Source organism: Meriones unguiculatus, chromosome X (genome assembly GCF_030254825.1).
Source record: "Meriones unguiculatus strain TT.TT164.6M chromosome X, Bangor_MerUng_6.1, whole genome shotgun sequence".
Classification (NCBI taxonomy): domain Eukaryota; kingdom Metazoa; phylum Chordata; class Mammalia; order Rodentia; family Muridae; genus Meriones; species Meriones unguiculatus.
This window is the reverse complement of record NC_083369.1, coordinates 95866851-95892879: the sequence shown is the minus strand read 5'-3', so window position 1 is coordinate 95892879 and position 26029 is coordinate 95866851. Positions and strand designations below refer to the sequence as shown.

The window sequence follows — 26029 nt, the reverse complement described above, 5'->3', positions numbered from 1 at the left end:
GCCCCCTATAATTACATTTTAATTAAATTTAATTTTAAAATAAAATTAAGTTGGGTGGGAGAAGCGTCAGGAAGTTAGGGGAATTGGAGGAAGGGAATGGAAATGAATATGACCAAGATACAGTATATACACACATGATATTTTCAAAGAATAAAAAAATTACACTTATAATTAATTAAAATTCTATTGTATTAGAAAATATCAAAATATTAGTCTTGATTTTCTTCATATTGTGAGCCTTTGTTTTTTTCTGTTCATGGATATTTTATTGACAAACTGAGAATTATAGCCAGACACTACCTTTAGAAAAATATTAGACCTTTGTTTTGACATGCCACTCCTCCTCAAAACCTCTGCTTTCAACCTGTAAAAAAAAAAAAAAAAAGAAGGAATCAAACGTGGCCAAGTAGCTCTCGTTCACCATGTGTAATTTGAGATGACAAGATTTCCCCAAAAAGTTAACTCACTCTCAAAAGACAAATGAATGACACCCTGGATGGAGTCAAAACTGTAGGCTGTAGGTACCCACAAAGGCAGTCCCAGCATGGAACCATTGCCAGTTTAAAGATTCGGTTAGGAATCTAAGCAGTGCTGGTGCAGGCCTTTAATCCCAGCACTCAGGGAGGCAGAGGATGGCAGGCAGATATCGGAGTTGGAGTCCAGCTTGGTCTACAGAGTGAGTTTCAGGACAGCCGGGGCTACACAGAGAATCTTTGTCATGAAAAAAACAAAACAAAACAAAAACAAAGAGCAAAACAAGACTCAGGAGGAAATAGAAAATCCCATTAGCCGCTGTGAAGGGAACTGCTCTCATTTGTATGCTAAAGTTCTAATTTGTTGTTTAAAAAAGTCAATCACATTGCTTTATAGCCAAACCTCAGCAGGTGTTTCTTTCCTACTTAGATATTGTGTCTGTGACTGTCATTAATCAAGCATTCATGCTCCGTTTGGGGGTCTAATTTTTCCTTTTCTCCTTTTACTTTTCCTTTCCTTTCCTTTCCTTTCCTTTCCCAGAAATCTTACTTTTATGAGTTATCTAATTGCCTGGGTTTGGTACACTAATAATTAAGCTGTTCTCTCTGTTTCTCAACTCCACACCCAGCTTTATGATGATGGGATTGGAATTCAATGAAGCACGTTTCTGCCATTCAGCAGCTCCCTGTTATGCTCTTGTCTGTGCAGAGCCCTGGAGAGGGATGCAAGGCTCCTCTTTGCTCTTAATCCTAGAGGTCTCAGTCCCTTCCTAAAAGAGTGGTGGGATGCAGTTTTCAGTTTTTCCAGCACTTGTAACAGCAGCTTCATTATGCATCCACCTGAGGAACAGCAGCACCAGTCAGCCAACACCCTTTCCCCAGAGGACTAAGTCCAGACCAGTGAGACCTCTTCTCAGCACAGAGACATTAGCACCAGCCATATGGTAGCTCTCCCTCAGGGATTTGCATTGAAACCTTGAGGGGTTCTTCCTCCAGCCCTCCAAGCTGTTTCAGCTCTCTGGTCCCTGAGGTTGGTGAAGTTACCATCTGTGCAGTACATTAAAGATCACTAAAAGAATTTTGAGTATTGCTGTATATTTTATTGTACCCTCTTCCCAAAAGAATGATGAAATCCTAGCCCAAGTAACTATGACTTGTTTGTTTGTTTGTTTGTTTGTTTGTTTGTATGCTTGCTTGTTTGATGTTAATGGCACTGATAATGCTGGTTGGTTGCTCGGTTGGTATTTGGAAGAGAATTTCATAGCCCAGGTTTACCTGGAACTCTCTATGTAGCCCAGGCTGATCTGGAATTCTCACAATCTTCCTGCCTCCATTTCCTGAGTGCTTGGATTACAGGCATGTGCCAGCACACCCAGGTGAGGACCTGTGAATGTAGCCTTATTTGAAAAGAGGGTTTCCACAGATAATCACTATTAAGTCATTGAGCTTGAGGTTGCTTTTCTGTAAAGTTCTTAATTAGAGTTGACTAATGTCCTTATAAAAAGAGGAAATCGGGATATGAGGCTAGCTATATACAGAAGGCACACAATGTAAGGACATGTGGAGAACACCATCTATAAGTCAGGGAACACTTCAGTTGGCCAGCAGCTAAGAGAAGAGAGATTACCACTCAGAAGGAATCAACCCTGCTGATGCCTTTTGGATAGGAGGGGAGGGGTCTCTACCACCATAGCACAGTATATTTCTCTTCTTGAAAGCACTCAGCTTATATTATTTGGTTATGGCTGCCCCAGGGAAAAAAATATATATAGATACCAAGTTAACAAATTTGTACCTAATCACGCTTTAAATTTTGTTTTTTGTTATTATGTGTGTATATATCCTGGTGGGGCACACATGATACCTGTGGAATTTCAGAGGACAACTTGAAGGAGTCAATTCGCTCCTTTTACCGTGGGCTCTAAGACTCAAACTCAGGTTGTCAGTGGCAAGTTCTTTACCAGCCAAGACATGTCACTGGCTCCTCAAAAAAAATTTATGAGACTTTCTTTATATTTCTATGCCCTCCCAACATATTCATGGAGGAGAAAGTCAGGCAATGTGTGTTCCACTCTCTTTTAAACTCTGTTTTTATTTTGGGTATTTAAGTCTCTACTTCCCTACCACCAAACCTTTAGCCCTAGGTAAGAGAGAGAAGGTTATTGGGGAGAAGGTTTGAAGAGCCCTTTACTTCTGATTGATTAGGGTCAAGGGGCTTGTGGGGGGCTATACCAATCTTCTTCAAAAGCAAAAGTAGCAAGCAGTCTTTTCTAAGCCCCTGAATTGAGACAATTTGTCTCCATCTGTCTCCTCCAAGCCGAAACACCGTTTCTCTCTGGTGTCCCCAAACTGCCAACCCTTCACTTTCTGGGCTCCCATATTTATATCCCTCAGATTCCTAGACCACAACCCTCTCCATGCTACAGGAGGCAGGCCATTACCAGCTAGCAAAGATCATGCCCCGAATGAGGCAATCATCAGCAATTTTAAGCTGTGGACAAACTAAAATCCCACACTTGGAATTAAAACAAAAAACATTTACATAACATAACTGAGTTCTTAAGGAAACCAAAACTTCCATTACAAGTGTGCTTGTCAAATAACTTCTTTGGAATAGTTTATCTTGGAGGTGACAGTAAGAAAAATCAGTAGGAGAGACAGGGGCAGGGGTGGGGTAAGGACAGTGATATTGGTTACATTGATGATATTACTGTTATCCTGGAGACTTTTCAGTAACTATAAAATATGCTTCAGAATGGTTTCACCTAAGCAGAGGAGAAAGCTGAAGTATATTTCCACCAACACTTGTCCTTTATGACTCGAGGACTAATCCTGGCATAATGAATTCTCAACACTTCCAGTCTTCCTCATGCAATGACAAAGACTGCTCTTGTATCCAGAGAAAGCCTTATGGCAGAGAGTTGCAAGTGTTATAAGAAGAAGCTCTGGGCATAGTGGAGGAAAAAAAGGCTGCAGTAGGGGCATCATCAGCATCTACTAAAATAATTGTTAAGCCTTCAAGTTCTACCTAGTCAGCATTCAAAATGCCTTAAGATGTACAGATTCTAAAATGTAAGTAGTTATTTGGGTTTGTTTTGTTGTTGTTGTTTTGGTTTGGTTTGGTTTTGGTTTTGGGGTTTTTTTTTGGTTTTTTTTTTTTTTTTACTCAAGAATATTAGTAAAATGAGAGCACTACTACTTGTAAATCAAGAACATTCATGGAGCCACACAAGCCAAAAAAATACAGATTCCTTTTTACTTACTACCTGAATTTGTCTAATGCAAAAAGCAGATCTATGTTTAAAGTATTTTGTTTATAGTCCTCATTTTGCAGCCTCTTTTCAATGACTTGACAGAAGTATGTAACAGAACAACTAGAACAGGTCTTAAAGATCAGATAATCTGCAAGTTTTTTTTTTTAATTTAGACTATGAAACATTTATACAAAGTCTTATAATATATAAAAGCCAGATGTGATGGTACATGCCTGTAAGTGTAGCACTTAAGAGGTGGAGCTAGGAGGATCAAGGCCAGCCGCAGCTATATTGCATGACAACAGCCTGGGTTACATGAATCTCAATCTCTTTCTCTCTTTCTCTCTCTCTCTCTCTCTCACAAGCACATAGATACACAAACATACATAAAAAACAACAACAATAAAAACAGAAAAAGCTGACAGTTGAGTCCTTCTGGCTGACATTTATGAGACTCAACACTCAGGATAGATTTCTTTGTTGGATGTTCCCTCCCTCATCCTCCTGACACTCCTGAAGGAAGGCTACAGAACCCCAGAGCTCATACAATTTAACAAGTAGTGATTTACTTCAAGCTTCACATGCTAATGAGGAGAAATTTTCTATTCTCACTCAAGGTCTGAAACATAATGCAGACCTCTTGTTATCTTTTTCAACATGTTATCTTTTGCTTTTTAAAAGATAACTTTTGCTTTCTTTTTTTAAAATTTATGATTTAGATCAGAATAATACGAGATGGCTAACTGAGCTTTTATTAGAATGTTCTTGCTGAAAGTAGAATTCACAAGGCAAATTATATTGGATTAAAATTAAAAGGTATGATGACCCTCCCCACTAAAACTCATTCTTGCTGGGACTGTAGCTCAATGTGCTTACCTAAGAGGTTTGATCCCCAGGACCACATGAAACAACTCTCTCCAGCCACTTAAAGTAATAGGTTCTTTTTTTTTTTTTTTTAAACTGGAGAAAAACAACCAAGTGGAAGGGTGGAAATGCAGAGTAGCTTAGGAGAAAGAACTGGAAAACACAGATGGAAGAATCATTAAGAAGGTCTTGCAACAGTCTGAAGCCCAAAGTAAAAAGCAAACTCCAGTCAACAAAGGATAAAATTAATAAACACACTGGCAAGTCAGAAAGGAAAGAAAACCCACAAATCAACATGGAGCACCAGAATGTAAAGGAGGAGTGAGATTTTTTAAAAGACCAAGTTATTTAGTGTAGCATAGCTGAGTCACTAAGAATGAAACATGATTTGTGTGACTGGTTTGGGCCAAATGGTCTTAACGGTTCTCTTAAGTGAAATGTTTCTAGTGATTGGTGGTGCAGAATCCAGAAAATGCTAAAGATCATAGGTGTGGCCAGCAGTTGGGCTCTTTGCAAATTAAGAAAAGAAACAGTTTTTCATGTAGTTTCTTCCAAGGAGTCCTTTGTTAAAGCATCAGTCATCTGCAGTCTGCCTTTCCCCAACTTTGCTTAGGTTACAGGTACCTCATGAGTGGTTCAGCTAGCATCCATTTTAATCTGCTGAAGCTTGCTTTCTTAATACTAGTTGCTTTTAGAAGGCTAAGGCTGTTTTCTGTGAGAACATTCTTGTTGGTTCCTCTGAGGATAGTTAGAATTTACACATATTTCTTCAATCTCATAATTTTTTCAGTTTTGTATTTATTAAACAGTCATAATTTAGGTCGTTTGAAAAAGCCTTCAGCAAGCGTCAGTGGTAGTTTTCATTATTTAACAGTTTTCTCATAAGAATTCAGTATGTTGGAATACATTCCTCATTGGTACTTCAATATGCAGGACTATACTCTCCTTTAGCCAACTGAAAATAATTCCTGGGCAACCTTTTCTCAGGGTCATCTTGCTGCAATAAATTGAAACTTTAATACTTTTGAGAACTATAGTGGTGTTCCTTATAGTACTGAGGGTGACTATAGCCTCACCCAGGTACAGGACTTTCATCAAAACAAAAGGACTCCACCATTTGATGCTGCTCCGTGGAGAAATAATCATGTTTCTCCTCCTCCTCATATCTTCTCCATCCCTGGCAACCTGCATCCACTGAGTAATGCAGAGCATGATTCCCTTAGTCCTCAAGCAAGAGACTGTTCAACAAATGATCTTCGCTTCTTCATTCTTTTGCCTCCCTGAGGGTGTTACTAAATTCTGTTCCTTTATCTTTCACAAACATTTTAATTATCTAATATGGAACAAAAATGTCCTGTGATAGCTGGTTTATGTGTCAACTTGATGAGACTATAGGCTGCCCAGAGATCTCACAATCATTATTTCTGGGCATGTCTGTGATTATGTGGCTGTGAGAGAAGAGATTAGTATAGCACTTAAATTTGTTACAGCAGGGGACCACTCCATATCCACTGAGGGCTTGAGGAACACAAAAAGGCATAAAAAGCATGCATTTGAACTCCCTCTGCCTGACTACTGAGCTGGGCTACCATGTTGCCCTGCCTTCAATACTCCTGGTCCTTGGGTATCCACACCCTTGCTGTAGTCTACATCATCTGTACTTCAACTTTTAAGCATCTATACCACTGATTTTTCTGGGTCTCCAACTTGCAGATGGTAGGGCGTTTCAGCCCCTGTAATTTCATAGGCCAATGCTTATACATTAAAAAATCTGTTTGGGTATGTACAACTTTTGCAAAAAGTATATCCAAGGCCTTTACTTATTTGTAAATTGGAGTTGTCTTTTGTTATTGAATCTCACATGCTTTTCATATACTTTTCATAATATATGTGTATCAGATATGGGATATCTTAATCTCTTCAAGTTTCTATGATAAAATACCACAGACTAAATGAGGAGAGAGACAAAGAGAGAGAAAGATGGGAGGAAAGGAGGAAAGGAAAGAAAGGAAAGGAAGGAAAGGAGGGAAAATAGGAAGGGAGGGAGGGAGAAAGGTCAGAAGGTTACTCTATTCTCTTTTCTTACAAGGACATTGTCTCACGATGGTGGCTTCACATTTATGACCTCATCTCAAACTAACTGCCTTCCAAAGATCTCATCTCTAAATACTACCATGTTGGTGCTTAGAGTTTTAACATGTGAATCCAGGCAACATAAACATTCAGTCCACAGTACATTATTGGCGAAGACGTTTTCTCCTATTCTATAGATTGCTTTTATTCTGTTTGGTTTGGTGATGGATAAAGTCATGTTATGCAGCACAGGAGAGCTATGAACTCATGAGCCTGCTGATTTTGTCTCCAAAGTGCTGGCATTTTATATGTGTAGTACAAGCCACTTTGCTTGGCTTGATAGTATTGTTTGATGACTAAAGGTTTGTTCTTATTTTTTGTTTCCTTTTTCTTGTGGGAGATGCTTGGTTTGTTTTGTATATGTATGTGATTTTGAGACTGGGCATCATTATGTATCCCTATCTTATCTGGAACTTGCTATGATATTCTTGGTTCTGCCTCCCAAGTACTAGGATTTAAGGTGTATGCCACCACACATGGCTTGTGGTTTTGTTTTTGTTTTTGTTTTTTTTTTTTAATGAAGTCTGGTGTATCTATTTTTCTGTTTAAACATGTGTTTTTAGGTGTCCTATTTAAGAAAATATTGCCAAATTCAAGAGCATTTGATTTTCCCCTAAACCTCACATATCACATACATGCACACACATGTGCACAGGTACTCACATACACTCCCACACACATACACCCCCAAATTCTTAGAACCAAAAGAATTGATGTCTGTTTAATCAAAGTTTTACTTACTCTGTTTATATTTTGTCATCTTTCAGAGTACAGGCTAATACATTCATCAATATGAATCATATAATTATGTCAAACCTGTTTATATTTAACTTGGTAGAAATATAAAATGTTTGGCTTTTCTTGTTTAGAGACTAGCTTAACTATCAAAATTTGATATTTATTGACATTCAGTGTTTATTCTAACCAAGACACTTTTCCAAGTATTTTATGCATTGACTCATATGTCTTAATTGATAAATATATTCTGAAAAGAGATAAAAATATGATAACATTTTGTTTTGTTTGACACTGCGAATGTGCAGCCAAGGCTGGATTGAATCTTGCCAAGTCTTCAGCCTCCCAAATCCCTAGATTATAAACGGATATATTCATGGCTAGCATTATGGCACCCATCTTGCAGATTATGAAAGCACAGACTCAAAGAGGTTTGTCATATTAACCAAGGCCACATAATATGTTGGATTGCACTATATGCATCTACTTTTCCCTTCTGTCCTCCTTCAACAAGTGAATGATAGTTCCCTTCTCTCTTCACACAGGCTTTGGACAACAGCATGATAGCTAGGTTAACCAGAAAAAACCTCACAATTATACCTATGTGGTTTGCTTTTGTTCTGAAACTTTCCCTACCCCGTATGAAGGAACATACACTAAGTAGTTTCTCAAGAATGAGGAGATAAAACCAGATGTGGTAGGCTTCTGTCCTGTTCCCTTTTTTCCTCCATCTTCCTAGGTCTACCCCGTTTGCCTTTCTGAATGAGAACTGATGACCTTGCTCAGGATCCTCCTTCTTGCTTAGCTTCTTTAGGTGTACAGATTTTAGTATGATTATCCTATATTATATGACTAATATCCACTTATAAGTGAATATATACCATGTGTGTCTTTCTGCTTCTGGGATATCTCACTCAAGATAATCTTTTCTAGTTCCCACCATTTGCCTGTAAATTTCATGATTTCCTTGTTTTTGATTGCTGAGTAGTATTCCATTGTGTAAATGTACCACAATTTCTGTATCCATTGTTCAACTGAGGAACATCTGGGTTGTTTCCAGATTCTGGCTATTATGAATAAAGCTGTTACAAACATGGTTGAGCAAATGTCTTTGTTGTATACTTGAGCATATTTTGGATATATGCCTAGGAGTGGTATTCCTAATTGTCTGAGGAAGCGCCAGATTGATTTCCAAAGTGGTTGTACAAGTTTACATTCCCACCAGCAATGGAAAAGGGTTCCCCTTTCTCCACATCCTCTCCAGCATGTGTTGTCACTTGAGTTTGATCTTAGCCATTCTGATGGGTGTAAGGTGATATCTCAGGGTTGTTTTGATTTGCATTTTTCTGATGACTAAGGACTTTGAGTATTTCTTTAAGTGTTTCTCTGCCATTTGATACTCCTCAATTGAGAATTCTTTGTTTTGCTCTATATCCCAGAGGGCCTCTGAAAGACTCTACCCAGCAGGGTATTAAAGCAGATGCTGAGAGTCATAGCCAAACTTTAGGCAGAGTACAAGGAATCTTATGAAAGAAGGAAGAGATAGAAAGACCTGGAGAGGATAGGAGCTCCACAAGGAGAGCAACAGAACCAAAAAATCTGGGCGCAGGGGTCTTTTCTGAGACTGATACTCCAACCAAGGACCATTCATGGAGATCACCTAGAACCCCTGCAAAGATGTGGACCAAGGCAGCTCAGTCTCCAAGTGAGTTCCTAGTAAGGGCTGTTTCTGACATGAACTCAGTGGCTGGCTCTTTTATCACGTCTCCTTGAGGGGGAAGCAGCCTTACCAGGCCACAGAGGAACAGAATGCAGATAGTCTTGATGAGAACTGATAGGCTAGGGTCAGATGAAAAGGGAGGAGGACCTCTCCTATCAGTGGACTTGGGGAGGGGCATGAGAGAAGAGGGAGGGAGGGCAAGGTTTGGAGGGGATGAGGGAGGAGGCTACAGCTGGGATACAAGTGAATAAATTATAATTAATTAAAAATTTTTAAAATTTTGTAATAAATAAATAAACAAACCTGATGTGGCAGTGTGTGCCTATAATCACAGCATTAAGGAGACCAAGGCAGGGAGATCATTAATTTGAGTCCAGCATGGGCTACAGAGTGAGACCATGTGAAATACAAACAAATAAAAAGAGAAGAAGATAATGTAGAACAGTCACAAGACCAGACAATCCAGCTGAACCAATAAGACCACAGCCAATCCAAGAGCTTTTGAGTACAAAACAAGGGAGGTTTGCTAACTGATAGAGGACATCATTTTAAAAAGTCATGCCTGATATACATAGCTGAGAAAAGGTACAACCAAAATGCAACCACTGCAGCCCATATTTGATTTAAACTGTTTCCAATCAATTTGATCCACTGCTCTGCAAGTACTCAGTTCAGAGCCATTTGACCTAGAAAACAAGCTGCCTGGGCTACAAGTATTACACCTTAAAATCATGTCTGCCACGTAAAGGAGATAATGTGGCTACGAAAAAGAAGAAACCCAAGTCAGAAAGCGCTAATACCAGCAAAGATAACTCATGGATTTTACTTTTAAAGGCCACATAGCCTAGTTCAATGTATTCTGTAAACTTACTTGGCCAAAGAATGCCCCTATCAGTGGACTTGAGGGGGGGCACGTGTGAAGAAGGCGGAAGGAGGGTGGGATAGGGAGGGGAGGAGGGAGGGGCTTATGGGGGATACAAAGTGAATAAAGTGTAATTAATAAAAGTTAAATAAAAAAATTTAAAAAAAAAGAATGCATAGTCAGTATCTTTTCTTGAATTTACTAATGGCTATATTTTTCCCTTAACTTGGAATCAGAAACAAGTGAGATTTTTATGGTTTTGCACAAAGGGCATGGGAAGTCTTGTAATGTTTTGTTTTGTTTTGTTTTCAAGATTCTTCAAACCACTCCCTCTTTTCTAGCACCTGAAACAATGCTATTAATTGTGCAATATCATGTGACAAACATCCCATTGAGAATGTGTCTCAGGTTTGGCTTGTCATTGTGGGCCACATGGGATGATATTATCATTCCTACATGACATCCCTGTTACACCTGGAGGCCTAGCTCAAGATTCTTGGAATCTTAAGTAATAAGAAATGTAATTTATCCATTCACTTAGGAAATATTTATTGAGCGTTTGTAGAATGTAGCACTGTGTTTGACAGGGCATGAAATGCCATTTGCTGTTTTTTCTACACCATAAACAGGTAACAAAAGAGAATCCTGTTGGGTGTGGTGGTACACATCTTTAGTCGCAGAGGCAGAGGCAGAGGCAGAGGCAGAGGCAGAGGCAGAGGCAGAGGCAGAGGCAGAGGCAGAGGCAGAGGCAGAGGCAGAGGCAGAGGCAGAGGCAGATAGATAAATATATGTGAGTTTGAGGCCAGCTGGGGATACATAGTGAAACCCTGTCTCAGAAAAAAAAAAAAAAAAAAAAAAAAAAAACTTTCACTTGCCTTTCCTGTGAGTCTTTGTTCTGTGTCCCAACTCCCTACCCCCACCGCACCCAAGGCTCTTTCTAGTTTTTCCTAGCCTTATCAGACTTCTGTCTATCCTTTTGCTTTCCACTCCAGATAATGAAGCCTTTTACAGGTAGGTCTTTCATACCCCTTAAGCAGTATTATTTGCTCTTTTATACGTCAGTCAAATCTCAGTAGACATTGAGGAGCAGTTGATCTTCCTGCCATATATATATGATGTCACATTGGTAGGAATAAAGTTGCTGGTGATATTTTACAGAACATTATGCTACATTTCTTTGGGTTGTTCAGCCTTCCTTCAATTCTTATACCTTGTCTCTATACTTATAAAATAACTATGTGGACACACAGGTATACACTAAAGCCAGCCTGAACAACAAATAGTTGTTCTACACCATCGAGTAGTTTATTTTTTTTAAGTATGAATGATACATACTTTGAGATTCTGTGCAACCATTTTTTTTCTGTGCAACCATTTTTAAAGAGAAGTATGTTTATATGAACCTGCAGGGAGATCTAATAGCAAATTTATTACTGAGAGTAAAAATCACATCAGCATATGCATCGTCCCATTTACAGTAAACATATATATTATTGGGATTTATTTTATTCAGGTCCTGTGCCAAGCACGCTTCATGTATTATCATATTTAATCTTCACATTAACTCTGCATGTTAGATGCAATTATTTCTTTCAACATTGCAAGCAAGGATCCAGAGATGTCACTTTCAAGGTGAGTTAAGTGTTGGGGAAAGTATTTGGACTCCAGACCCCCCAATTCTCCTTGAGATATAATTCTCCTATGGAGAAAATGAAACTACGAGGAGGAAGAGGAGGAGGAAAAGGGAGAGAAGGAGGAGGAGGAGAAGGAGGAGAAGAAAACTCCATTTTTATTCTCCTCCCTGCTAATGAGTTATTAGTCAAAACAGTGGTTTCCTGTTGTGTGGAGCTTGTACTACTCACTGGTGGTGAGAGGGAGGATTTCAGGGAAAGATGGCTTTGAGCATCTTTCTCACACCTACTATTAAATAACAGTAAGTCACATAGTGAGAGCATTATGCCCTGTTCAATGTTCAATTCCTTTAATCCTCTGATTACACCACTACCAACGTTTCAACTCAGTGTGTTAGTCTTTAATACTCCCTAACACTTGCTGATCTCTTTTTCTGGTTTCTTTTCTTTTCTTTTCCTTCTATATACAAAAAGGCAAATCCAGACTTTCAGCAAGCAAATGTGTCTCTTCAGCATTCAGGAGCATTGTACTGTTTATACGTATGCTAATCTCCTGTTTAAGGCAAGTGATACAAAACCTTCATTTATTGTCAAGATAAAGTGTTTCTTCTTTTAAGGTAATGTAATTAAGGTTTTTTTTTTTTCCTTGTAAATGTTAATTTAAAGAAAGGCCTGTTTAAATAGTATACAGATAAAATAAAAGGCAGTATTTAAACAAATAAGTATGAACAAATAATAAAGCAAACACCTCCCCCAAGCCATAGAACTGAACATATCTGTATAGCCACACCCTTATCAGTTTTATCAGTTCATGCTAATAACATGACAAATATTTGTTTTGATAGAAATATAATTTGCACAGAAAACATAATATTTCTACTATTGTCAGTAAAGAACCCAACTGCAGTTTTAAATTCATCAAAACTAGGCAGGCACAAGGTGGCTCAACCAGTAAAGGCACCTACAACCAAGTCTAACCTGAGTTCAATTCCCAAGACACCCACAAAGGAAGGAGAGAACAGACTCCTGCAAATTTGTCCACACATATATTGTCCACGCACATGCACTTGAGCATACATTCATGCACATGCACGGGAACACGTGAGTCAGGTGTCATTCTACATTTTTCGTCATAGGCCTATGATATATTGGCTAGTTAATGACACCCAGGCATCAAATGAAATCTGTCTCAATGACTCTGGATGTGTTTTTGTCATATACATGCACTTGCGCACACGTGTGCGCGCGCGCACACAAACACACACACACACACACACACACACTGCTGGAAAAATAGGACCACTTTATAGATGAAGAAACTAAGCAGCAGAGAGCTTAAGTAACATGTAAGGCCACATAAGTTATAAGTCTGACTCTAAAGTTTATGATCTTAATTACTATGGTAATAGCACATGGTATAGAACTTACAGAGACCAGAAGAAGGCATTCAGTCCCCTAGAACTAGAGTTACAAGAGGCTGTGCTGTCGTGTGGGTGCTGGAAAATGAAACTAGGTCCTCTGTGAGAATAGCCAGTGCTCTTAACTGCTGAGCCATCTCTTCAGCCTATACGACTTCTTTATAATAAAATTACCCTGAACATTTATACGCAATCTTATTTTTTTTTAGCAATTTTTCCTTGGACTCAAGTAATTGAATCTTAACTTTTAGTTGACATACCACTCATTAAAACACGGCCCATGTATTTTTCTTAACCTGCTTCATCTCCCACCATAGAAGTGCTAAGTTTACTAAACCCCATATTATGTCCTCCCCACCAGTACTCACAGTTGCACAGACCAGGGGAATTTTGCCTGAGCCAATCTAAGTTTGTAAGATGCTTTCTCCTAGGAATTCAGAAGCTGAATTGGAAAATCTGGACACTGAAATATTGAGTGAAGTAAAGATAGGGCAGGAGGCAGTGCAATGGCAAGGAAAAGCTACATGTGAATGAATTAAAGTTATGGAATGCTTGGGCATAAGAGACAAGACCAAGAGAGGACTGTGATGATAAATCCTGCTGCACTTCAAAATAGCCCAAGTAGATTTCTGTCTCTTGCTACCAGCATACCTAAGGTGGGGGAAAGTTGTATACAATGAATTGAAGAGAGACTATGACACCAGCCATGGAGTAATAACAGGCTTGATGGTGCCGTGGCAGGATTTGGCAGGAAAATGACAGCCCATATATTTCCAAAGCAACTACTGAAGTTATGGCTAGAAGTCTCAAAGTTCTCCAAATAAATATTCACTGAGTGGGAGGAGTTAAGGGACTTGATAGTCTAAGAGAAGGATATCTGAATGAGTAAAGAACATTAAGAGACAAATTCCTCCACCACAACATGCTCAGCTAGAGAAAGAAAAAGATAAGCAAGACAAGTAGGTAATTTTCACAGGCTACTCTTTTCATCCATAATACTTTGTCCCAAAGAAATGCTGAGAATTCCCTAAGATAAAAGGACTTGTGTGGAAAACTTTATAATATTTTGCGGGGTGGGGCCTTGGAAAGTTGTTAGTAGGCCTGACAGTTGTAAACAAATCAACTTGCAGAGACTATTTAAATTATGCATGGTTGGCAATGATTACTCAGGTACAATGAGCTTAATTGATTACAAGAGAGTAGATTTTTTATGATGATGTAATAACTGTCAATGTTACTTTGTTCTTCGAAGTATACACTGGTGGCACTTGATTTGCATTTGCTGTGATATATTTTTTAAAATATATTTTGAAAATATAAGCAAAACTGATGCTCTCCTGTAACTCTGGATTGCCCTGTCATTGAAAAGGTAGGAGTTTAGTTAACAAATTCATAAAAGCAATAACTTAGTGGTTTTTGTCTCTCCCAAAACCAAACATAAAAAGAAAAAAGTCTTCTCACATGAACCAATTGAAGTCAGACCTACATCCTTCAATTGCCATAACCATGAGCCCACTTGCTTGCCCTTTTCCTACCTCCCCATCTCACTATAGGCCAACTTGAAGAACCAGGAATAGTCAGCACATCTGAGTACATATACGTGATGGTCATAGAGGTGTGCTGTGGAAACAGTCCTTCGAAAAAGAACTCGCCCTCCTGGTATGGTGATGTATGCTTATAATTTCAGTACTTAGGAGACTAAAGCAAAGTTACATAAGCAACATTCTTACTCAAAAAAAAAAAAAAGGTCAGGAGTAGTGGGGGAAGAAGGAGGGAAGGAGGAAAGGGAACAAACAACCTTTGCTACTAATTAGCAGCTGATTGACACTGAGCTTATAATTCAGCTGCAAGAGAGCTCTGCCAGGTGTAATAACATCGATGTAGACCAAAGATTTGGAGCTGAGGCCAAGCTCTCCTCAGGCAGCCCAATCCAATGGCTCAATTTGGCAAAGTGGCCATTTTGCCCAAATGCTCCATTTGCTCCAGAGTTTATGCTACATGCAAATCATAATCTGTAAATTGTCTCTGCGTAATCATTTTTAAGCCCCCTTTTGTCTTTTGCAAACTTTATTAAAAAAAAAAACAATTGAAGTCCTTGCTTCATATCCATGTTGGCTTTGCAAACCACCCAATCAACTCAGTACATTTTTAGGCCTGCTGCCTTGCCTGAGTCTGGACTACCGTTTTTCACAAATATTTCTTAGTTAAGTAAACAATTCTGAGAAGAAGGCTAGTAGCCTCTGCCACTACCATGACCAATCTTGTATGTTAGAAGTTTAAGTCTACAGGGACCTCCATGAGGAAATAGTTGTGAGCTGTGCTGGATGCAGGCTCGAGCCTGGCCAATTAGTACTATCTGGCTTCTGTGTAATGCTGGGTTCTCTGGGTTAAAATGAATGACCCAATTGGAAAAAGACTCATATCTTAGTAATTGGAATGCTAATGTCACAGACAAAGCCAAAAATCTTTAAAAAAAAAAAAAATCTCGAAACCTTGGGACTTTGCCAAGCCCTAAGTTGTCCCAGTTGGACAAATGTGATGATTATTTCAAATATAAGGTCAAACTTGAGATGCAGCTGGGATGGTTACAAGGAAAAGCCACTAAAGCGCCTGTCTTGTGTCAAGTACCACCAAGACACCCAAACCTGGAAGAAGATGGCAAATGCTCTAGGCACATGCTTTCTAGCATGGTTGGGAAGAGGCCAGATAATTAAAAAAAAATGTCAAGCAGACTTTAAACTATTGTGACTTTAAACTATTGTGAATGAGCAAAACACTTAAGCACAGGAAGAGAACAGAGACGGCTGTGGGAGCAAGGCTACAGTTTTAAGTAGGGTGTCCGAAATGGCCTCACTGCCGTATTCCAATAGGGAGTAAGAAAGCGAAGCACTCATCCAGAGAGGAGGAATGAATTCCAGGTGGACTCAATGGGACTGCAAAGAGTCCAAGACGAAAACGATGTGCTTAGAGTATCTTCACAGTGTTGCTGTGAAGCTGTGCAGAGGGGTGCAGAGTGGCTAGAGAGAACCATACACTGGGAAGAATGGTAGGGCCTGAGCTCAGGGAGGTAGTTAGAAACAGCCTTGGTGGTCACTGTGAAGATCTGAACTTTTGTAACAACAAATGGTAGTAGTCACAGAGGGATATGATCAAAGCAGTGGTATGATAATTTTGACTGGCTTATTTTGACTGGTTGATTGGAGAAGACTGTAAGAGAGAGAGACTGCTGTAACAGTTCAAGAGAGAGGAAATAAATGCTCATGGTTTGGATGGCAGTGGAGGTGAGACATAACTGGATTCTCAGTGTAATCTGAAGGCAAGAAAGAATAGGATTTGGCTCAAAGTTCTGACCGATTTAAAATAGCTTCTTTCTGCTTCTCATTGACTTGCTCTGCTTAGAAAAACTGCCTCTGATGTCAGAAGTGATGTTATCTGCATGTAATTCCAGCACTCAGGGAGGCAGAGGTAGGTGGATCTCTGTTAGCATGAGGCCCGCCTGCTCTACAAAACGAGTCCAGGAAAGCCAAGGCTATGCAGGAAACCTGGTCTCAAAACAAAAAAGAAAATGAAAAACTTCCTCTGAACTCCTTGAACTGAATTGCAGGAATTCAAGTACATTCAACTGCACTGCATTGAACTGTAACATACCCCCCCGAACTCTACTGCACTGTCTCCATGAACTCGCTTGCTCTCTCACTGTGAGTTGAACCAGCCCAGAGTTCAGAAACAACTAGAAAGGATGAACTTATTCAGCACTAAGTCTCAGAGGCTGGTAGGCCTAGGTTAGTAGGTGGAGCCAAGAAGGTGCTGCCTTCAGGATCTAGGCTTGCAGAGGGTTAGACTGGATGGAGGCTAGAAGCTTCCAGGTCTAGTTCTAGGGGTAGTGAGATAAAACACTCTGGGTTCAGACCATGTATTCATAAAGCTTGTGTGTGTTTCTCATCTCATCCCCTCTTCTAAGAAAATAAGGACAACATTTACACCTGTGTACTTTGTATGTTGTTATGAGTCTGTGCATGTATAATGTGTGTGAATTTGTGTGTGTGTGTGTATGTTTGTGTGTATGTATGTATGTATGTTTCAGGTTATACTAAATAGGAATGAAAATATTAAAAATAAAACAATAGCTGGGAATGACCTTGAACTTTAAAAAAAAAGAATAGGATTTGCTAACAGTTGTTTGCATATATGTAGTAGAGAAGAGTGAAATTAAAGATTATTTCAGGAATTCATCCAGAACAACTGGAAAGAGACAATGGACACTGCAGAAGAATGATGTCTTTTTTTTCCTAAAGATCAGAAACTCCATTCAGGACATGATAAGCATAGGATTTCAATTTCACACTTAAGAGGACATAAAACAAAATTATCAGAATCTGGAGAGAGATGGCTCAGGAGCTAAAAACGTGTTGCTCTTGCAGAGGACTAGAGTTTGGGTCCTAGCAGGTAGGCTATTGAGAAAGCTCATAGTCACCTGTTAAATTCCACTCCAGAAGATCTGGCAACCTCTTTTGGCCTCTCCAAACACTGACCCACAAGTCTATCTGTCTGTCTGTCTCTCTCTCTCTCTCTCTCTCTCTCTCTCTCTCGCTCTGTGTGTGTGTCTCTCTCTAACACACACACACACACAAATACAAACTAATAAAATTTAAAAAGAAAGTTCCAGTCTAGCCTAGGATAAATTTACATTCTGTCTTAAAAGACACACACACAGGCACACACACACACACACACAGAGAGAGAGAGAGAGAGAGTGAGTGAGAGAGGATTCTCAGAATCCTCAGTATCAAAATTATCCCAGGCTGGCTGAGGCACCAATTGAAAAGATGCCAACCTCTGCCAGGAAGATGCTGTAGTATGAAACATTTCCTCTCCAGGTTTCTTTCTCCAAACCTGGACTTCCTCCAGTGTTCCATATTTCAGTAAGTAGCAACATCTATTCTGAAAGCCAAAAGTCGTTATCCTCTCCCTTTGTGGCCCTTCACACACATCCAACCAATTACTAATCTATCTTCCATTTGCCTTGATTTCATCTACTTGTTACATCATCACTACTATTTCTTATTGACCTGAACTACTGCCTCAGGCTCATATCAGGTCTGCTGTGTTCTCTTGCTTTCTTTTCATCCATTCTCAATGCTATAGAGAAAGGAAAAGTTAACACTCATGTTTTCACAGAAACACTCAAGGTCCTACCCTCCAAGGACCCAAAATCAGGGACAAAGTAAGAGTCTGAAACTCCTAGATAGTTGTGTCCAAGTATGTGCCACTAGATAGTGGTAAATTATAACTGAACGCTTCTGAATTTCATAGTAACAAACAATAGTCATCAAATAGGGGATATTTAATAAATTGAATCAGACATACTATAAAGAGACAGAATAAATTGTCTGCTCCAAATAGATACCTACCTTAATCTAGAGCTAAAATGTTAATATTATTTTTCACATCTGTAGCATGTGTAATGTCATCCTGGTTCAGCAGGCCATTACCCTTGTAAGTGTCAGGCAGACACTCTCTTCTCTGCCCAAATGCTCCTTTCCTACCCCAACTGGATTGATTACAGATTTTCCTTCAGAATTCACAGAAAACTTCCCAACCTCAAATTCGATGAGCTGCACTTTTACTAAACACATCCTACCTGTGTTTTTCAGCATTTATTTCAACTGGAATTATGTAATCACTCATTTAAGCCACTCTTTAATGTATGTCTCCTCTGGAATATAAGCTCCAGAGCTGGATGGCCCCTGTCTTGTTCACTGTTACAACCCAAGGCCGTCATGCAATGCCCAGTATATAACAGGTGCTCAGAAATGCCACATTGAGTGAATAAATGGCTACAGATACTTTGCAATACTAACTTGGATTTTTTTTTTCTTTTTCCATATCTACCTTCCATTAGCCAAGCAATTTTGTCACCTCAAGGGAGATATTTATTTGGCTGTGAAAAAAGTTGGAAAGGACTCCAAATCTTTCTACCTTTCTATACCCAAAGCAATTTGTAGGTCTACAAGCTTAGAGCTTTTTGAATTAACATTTCTCTCCAACCAGAAAGGGATTCCCTCAGACCCTCAGACCGGCAGAGCTAGGTGTTGATGATCCATCCAGCCAGGGGATCTGTAGCCTGCTCCCCACCAATGATCTTGGGGAGGGAGCAAAAGTCAGAGTATGTCCAGAATGGAGCAATCACGGAGGATCAGATGGACACTTAACCCCACACAGTAACTTTCTTACCCTGGGTAAGAAAGGTCTTATCATGAGAAACAACAATTTAGGGAAGAGAAACCCACAAATGACTGAAGTGATATTTTAAGAAAAAATGTGAAGCTGATTTCTTGAATCTCTTTCTGCTTGGATTTCTTGATTTTATGGATTTGTGGGTTGAGCTTCATTAATGTTGTTTTTGTTTCTGTTGATGAAGATTTGGATTTGTAGAAATATTTCATTTCCTAACCATATCAAACAGCTCTGAGTTTTCTGCCTTTGAATCATTTTCTTTTCCAGCAAAGATAATGTGCATCTTTCCAAGTTCAATTACAGTTTTTCAAATATTCTTTATAGAATCAATGGCACATTATTCACTAATTGTTGCTTAATTTTTGAATTTTGCTTCTCTGTTGGTACAACTGCATATTTCTTTCTTTTGGATATGACATATTCTGCTAAAGTTACCTGCTGTTGTTTGTGATTTTAGTGGCGATGCTGCCAGCTGGAGAGCAAGGAGGCAGCTTGCACAAAGGTCTCATGCTTGATATCTTTAAAGTGGGGCCTGCAATTACTTCTCTCCATTTTAAATCTTATAACACAGTGGGGCTACTTGGATTTCAGGACGTGATCCTGAGGTGTTTTGATGTTTTTACAGCAAAAACTTACTTTTGTAGTTATGACTGTGTAAAAGCTGTTCATGTCTTCGCAGTCTTACATGATTTCAAAGGAAGAACACTTGATGAAATACTCATGGAATAAAGAGCTTTTCTTTCGCATTTAGTTAGGTCAATGCTATTGGATCGATTATCTCTCATGACAGCCCTTCACAGTAAAAGTGTATTTTGTTATTATAACGGCATTCCAGAAACATTTGTCAAAAATACAATTGTTTCTAGCATCTTCACATAGAGAACCAAAAAGGAGAAACAAAGAACTAAGCAGAAATGAATTTGTGAATGGTTTGGCCCGTGACTATTTAAACAATCAGATGAAAACGGAATGATAAAGGACCTGCTTGTCTAGATTTCCATTTTCATCATCAAGGAAAGCATGGGATTTATAATGAAAACCATGCTTGCCAAAAGTATGGCTGTAAGAGCAGAAGCATGTTGGTTCAGAACATGAAATACTGGGCTGGGAGAGCAGCCATGAGGGCTGCCAGGCCAGTTTGGTTGCTGACTCATTAGCAAATCATTAACCTCTTTCTGTATATGAGTCTTATTTGTGAAATGAAGATATTACCACCTGTTCTTACTCAAGTATAATGGGATGCTAGGAGGATTAACTGTGCAATCCCTTGAGATCCAAAGGAAAAAAGTGAGAGATAGAAGTCTGAACAGGATGTGAATTGGCTACTATCAGGAACAGATTGCTGTTGTTTTGATGATTTCATTCCTTTATTTAGGAAATCTAAACCGTCAAAAGCTAATTTTTGGCCAGGAATGGTGGCACACACCCCATAATCCTAGCACAAAGGAAACTAAAGCAAGAAGATTGCAAGTTTCATGCCAGCCTGAGCTACACATAGTGATACTCTTAAATGTCATGTCCCCCCACACCAATTTTCAAACAAGCAATAGCTTTTGAATAAAAAGTAAGTAAATATAGTATTGGTCAGTGCCAGATACAGCACTTCTATATGAATAATAAGCCTGTAATCAGTTAATGAATTAATAGCCTTAAATAAAAGCATGATCTAGAAATTTGCTTCCCCACACAACCTTTTTGAGCCATCTTTGAGAAAAAAGACGTTATCCAAAGATATGTGCAAACATATCCTTTCGTAGCTCATATATGTAGCTCAATGTAAAAATCCCATATTCCCAGTATATACTCACTCATATAGACATATAATATAGGATAAACCTACTACAACCTGTACACCTAAAGAAACTAATCAAGAGGGAGAACCCTGGCTAAAATGTTCAATCCCCATTGCGAAAGGCAAAGAGGATGGACATCAGAAGAAGAAAAAAACAGGAAACAAGTTAGGAACCAGCCACAGAGGGCCTCTGAAAGGCTCTGCCCTGCAGACTATCAATGCAGATGCTGAGACTTATGGCCAAACTTTGGGCAGAATACAGGGAATCTTATGAAAGAAGTCGGAAGATCTGGAGAGGACAGGAGGTCCACAAGGAGAGCAACAGAACCAGAAAATTTGAACACAGGAGTCTTTCCTGAGACTGATACTCCAGCCAAGGACCATGCATGGAGATAACCTAGAACCCCTGCACAGATGTAGCCCATGGCAGTTCAGTGTCCAAGTGGGTTCCATAGTAATGGGAACAGGGACTGTTTCCAACATGAACTGATTGGCCTGCTCTTTGATCACCTCCCCCTGAGGGGGTAGCAGCCTTACCAGGACACAGAGAAAGACAATGCAGTCACTCCTGATGAGACCTAACAGACTAGGATCAGAAGGAAGAAAAAGAAACCCTTCCCTTCCAGTGGACTTGGGGAGGGACATGTGTGGAGAAGGGGGATGAAGGGAGGGATTTGGAGGAGAGGAGAGAGAGAACTAGAGGGAGGATACAAAGTAAATAAAGTGTAATTAAAAATAAAATAAAATAAAAATTTTAAAAAAAGAAAAAAATCCCGTGTTCCCCTGGAGAGTCAGAATACACTCATAGTTACAAAATTTTAAACACATATCACACCTTAAAATGACATTTATTTTTAATAACCAGACAAAAAATGTCTGCTTATTATATTGTTCTCATGAATAATAATTATTTTAATTTTTGTGGTTAAAAAAGACTAAGATGGTAATTCTAAAAGTTAAGAAGTCTTAGCCAGTACACCTGAAGCATTTCTAAGACCTATCAGTTTTATCTCTCAGATAATTGTTACTATATAATAGCTCATCTTATACCCTTCATAAACTTTCAAATTAAGCTTCTGCATGCTCTCCTGATTCATAATTTTGTTCTTATGGGCATTACTGGTATCATTTAAAGTCAAGCTATTTAATGACTTTCTCTTTAGAAAACTCATGACTAGCTGTTCATATTACTTGAGATGAACAATTATCTTAAAAGGAAATTAAGACTACACTAAACACATGTCATATGAGTGGACAATAAAGAACCACTTCAGAGCATGGAATTCTCAGGCTACTCATTGGAGAGGCCATTCTACCATTTCTGAATAACAGGATGAAATAATTTGAATCACCAACAATCCTATCAGTGCTTTTATGGCTACATTTTGTTGTTAAAAACATAGCTCATTTAATTACTCAATTAATCAAAAATTGTCTTAAGAAAAAGGGAGAAAAATCACTCTTAAAAGAAATTGATGGGGCAAGAAATACTGGTGAATAGCTATAGTCCTAGAAAGATTTGTTTTCTTGTAGAAGCCAAGGCCAGCTTAAGCTATACAGCAAGACCCCATTTCAAAACAGCAACAATAAGATGCCATGTAATGAATGTAAGACCATAAAAATCAAGAAGGCGCCACGTGCTTGAGAAAATTAGAGGTGGGAAAGAAGACAAACATCAAATAAATTAATTCATAATCTATCAAATGATGTTAGTGTTGTATTAAAAGACAGAACATCCCCCTGGGAAAATTTTCAACAGTTTTACTCAGCTGTGAACCGTGTGCTCCACAACACCAACGCACCAGGTAAGATGAGCCCGCTGGTGCAGTAGAGGCAAGCCTGTTATGGGGATAACCTTTTAAATCCAGCTTTCTGGCTGGATGTGAAGCCTGCTCAACAAGAGGGTATTCATATGATATTTCCTGAGCCTCAGAAGGGCAATATAGATGCCCCCTTTATAGGTGGACATTCAGTTGCTTTTTACCCTCTATAGTTAGACCAATTGTGTCTGAAGTCACTGCTGACTTCTGGAAAAAAAGAAGATATTCTGACGAAAGTTGATGGCAGCACTATTCTATGGACATAAACAGTTATTTGAAAAGTAATTTGACAAGTACATCATGTCCTTTTAGTAACTTCCCAACTCGGACCTACAATTTCCCCAGCCATGGGCTTTTCACTGATTTCAAGGTGTGACATGGTTGTTTCATTCTTGAACTCACAGCAATTGTGGCTACCTACACAAGACCTTCAAAATATTGAGCCTGTCAACAACCTGTCACAAAATTGGAATAGTCTCACAGGGCTCCTCCCTTCCTAAGGATTTATTCTCAGGTTGGTGGGTATGAAGAAGAGACATTCTCTTTGATAGTGTACCTACTAGTAAGATCCATATGCCCCTGAAGAAAAATTCTCACCCCATGCTCTTGTAAGCAAATCTACTGAAACTCATTGAAAGAAAGAAAGAAAGTTTGAAAGATTGAAAGAAAGAAGTGAAAGTAGAAATGAGGCTGGACACACCTGCCAGGGTACCTGCAGATTTTCATTTTTGCACCATTGCTCCAAACCTAATCAATCCCACAATCTCAGCCCCAGCTCTGTAGAAGAATACCTATTGTAGCTTCTCCTCACTTTCTGCCCCCATTCCCAAAGGACTGAGCAGGTCCTGCATTCTTCATTCCTGTGGAACCCATTAGCACCTATCCTAGTCCATTCCCATTTCTAAGTGTCATCATGATACCTAGAAACACATTATACCTGAAATCCCCAGTGGCCAAAATTAGCAGGATCCCAGAAGAATTTCTTACCAGGCAACACACAGCCATCACACTCTCCTAAGAACCAGAGAAGGAACAGAAACCAAGGAACAAAACACCCACCAAACAAAGACAAGATAAGATGTTATCACCTAGAATTACAATCCTTCCAAATCCAGAAGTCTAGACACCAAAATAAAAACACAATCAGAACACAATCACTACAGCCCAGTAACCCTACCACAGCAACCTTGGGTATTACAACATAGCTAAAGCACAAGAAAAAAAAAAAAAAAAGACTGTAAATCCTATATGAATATGATAGAGGTTCTTAAAGTGGAGATGAATAATAGACCCCCTGCTCAGTTTCCAAGTGGGTTCCCTAGTAATTGGAACTGGGGTTGTCTCTGACATGAACTCAGTGGCTGGCTCTTTGATCAGCTCCCCTTGGTGTGAGGAGGTGCAGCCTTGCCAGACCACAGAGGAAGATGATGCAGCCAGCCCTGATAGGCTAGGATCAGATAGAAAGGGAGGAGGTCCTCCCTTATCAGTGGACTAGGGAAGGAGCATAGGGGAGAAGAAGGAGAGTGGTGGGACTGGGAGGAGATGGAAGGGGCTACAGCCAGTATTCAAAGTGAATAAATTGTAATAAATAAACAAATAATTTAAAAATATTTCAAAACAACAACAACAAAAAAAAAAAACCTTCTTGAACAAAACATCCAAGAAATCTGGGATGCTGTGAAAAGACCAAATTTAAGACCAGTAGGAAATGAGGAATGAGGGGGGGAAAAAGCTCAAAGTCACAGAAAATAGTTTCAACAAAATTAGAGAAGAAAATAGAAGGAGATGCCTAATAAGGTACAAGAAGCATACAGAACATTAAATAGACTGGATCAGAAAATGAATTCCCTACCCCACAATATTCAAAACACTAAATGTCACAATTTTGTGACAGGTTGTTGACAGGCTCAATATTTTGAAGGTCTTGTGTAGGTAGCCACAATATAGAACAAAGAAGAATATTAAATGCTGCAAGGGAAAAATACCAAATAACATATAAACCAGATTTATTAGAATAATGCCTGACTTCTCAGTGGTGACTAAAAACCAAAAGGGCCTGGACAGATATTCTACAAATTCCAAGAGACCACGGATGCCAGCCAGACTACTATACCCAGCAAAAGTTTCAGTCACAACAGATGGAGAAAATAAAGCATTTTATGATAAAAAAAAAAACAAATTTTAGCAGTATCTATCTACACATTCAGCCATACAGAAGGTGCTAGAAGGAAAAATCCAACTTAAAGAGGTTAAACATACCCAAGAAAATACAGGGAATCAATAAGCCCAGACCAGCAAATTAATAGAAAGAAAACACACACACACACACACACACACACACACACACCACCATCACAACAACCGCAACCACAACAATAACAAAATATCCGGAATCAACAATCATTGCTCATTGATATTTCTAAACACCAATGGACTCATTTCAACTCCAATAAAAAGACACAGGCTAACATAATGGATGCAAAAACAGGATCCATCCTTCTCCTGCATCCAATAAACACATCTCAACATCAAGTATAAACATCACCTCAGGGAAAAAAGATGGAAAAAGATATTTCAAGCAAATAGACCTAAGAAACAAGCTGATATAGCCATATTAATATCTGACAAAATAGACTGTCCAATTCCAATGTGTTAGTTTTACTTTGCTATAATTTGTTTTATTGTTTTAAAAAGTAAAAACACCAAAACAAAACCAACTAATGGAATAAGAGTTTGCTTTGGCTTATGGTTCCAGAAGGATAAGAGTCCATCAGTGAGTGACAGGCATGGTGGCAGGAACATTTTTCAACCACAAACACAAATCATAGATAGTGAACTAGAAATGGGGTGAGGCTAAGTATATTCTAAAAGCTCTCCCCTAACCACATATCACCTCCAGTGGGACTATACCTCCAAAACCTACCCAAACAGCACCAACAACTGGGGACCAAGTACATAATTCCCAACCTAAGTGAGACATTTCTCATTCAAACCAGCACAGTATAAACCCTTATCTGGTGTGGTGGTTTAAATGAAATGCTCCCATTCAAGTAAGATGGTCTGGACAGTTGGATACTTGTTCCCCAATTG

At 39.1% G+C, this 26029-nt stretch overlaps 1 long non-coding RNA gene across 2 annotated transcripts in view; it reads right to left on the bottom strand.

The window, feature by feature from the left end:
* Positions 1-252: 252 nt before the first annotated feature.
* Positions 253-26029, bottom strand: part of LOC132650062 (uncharacterized) — a 58990-nt gene continuing 33213 nt past the window's right edge. For both annotated transcript variants that reach the window (XR_009588414.1, XR_009588415.1), the window contains one exon: positions 253-364. This is a non-coding gene — a long non-coding RNA (uncharacterized LOC132650062). The remainder of the gene's footprint in view (positions 365-26029) is intronic.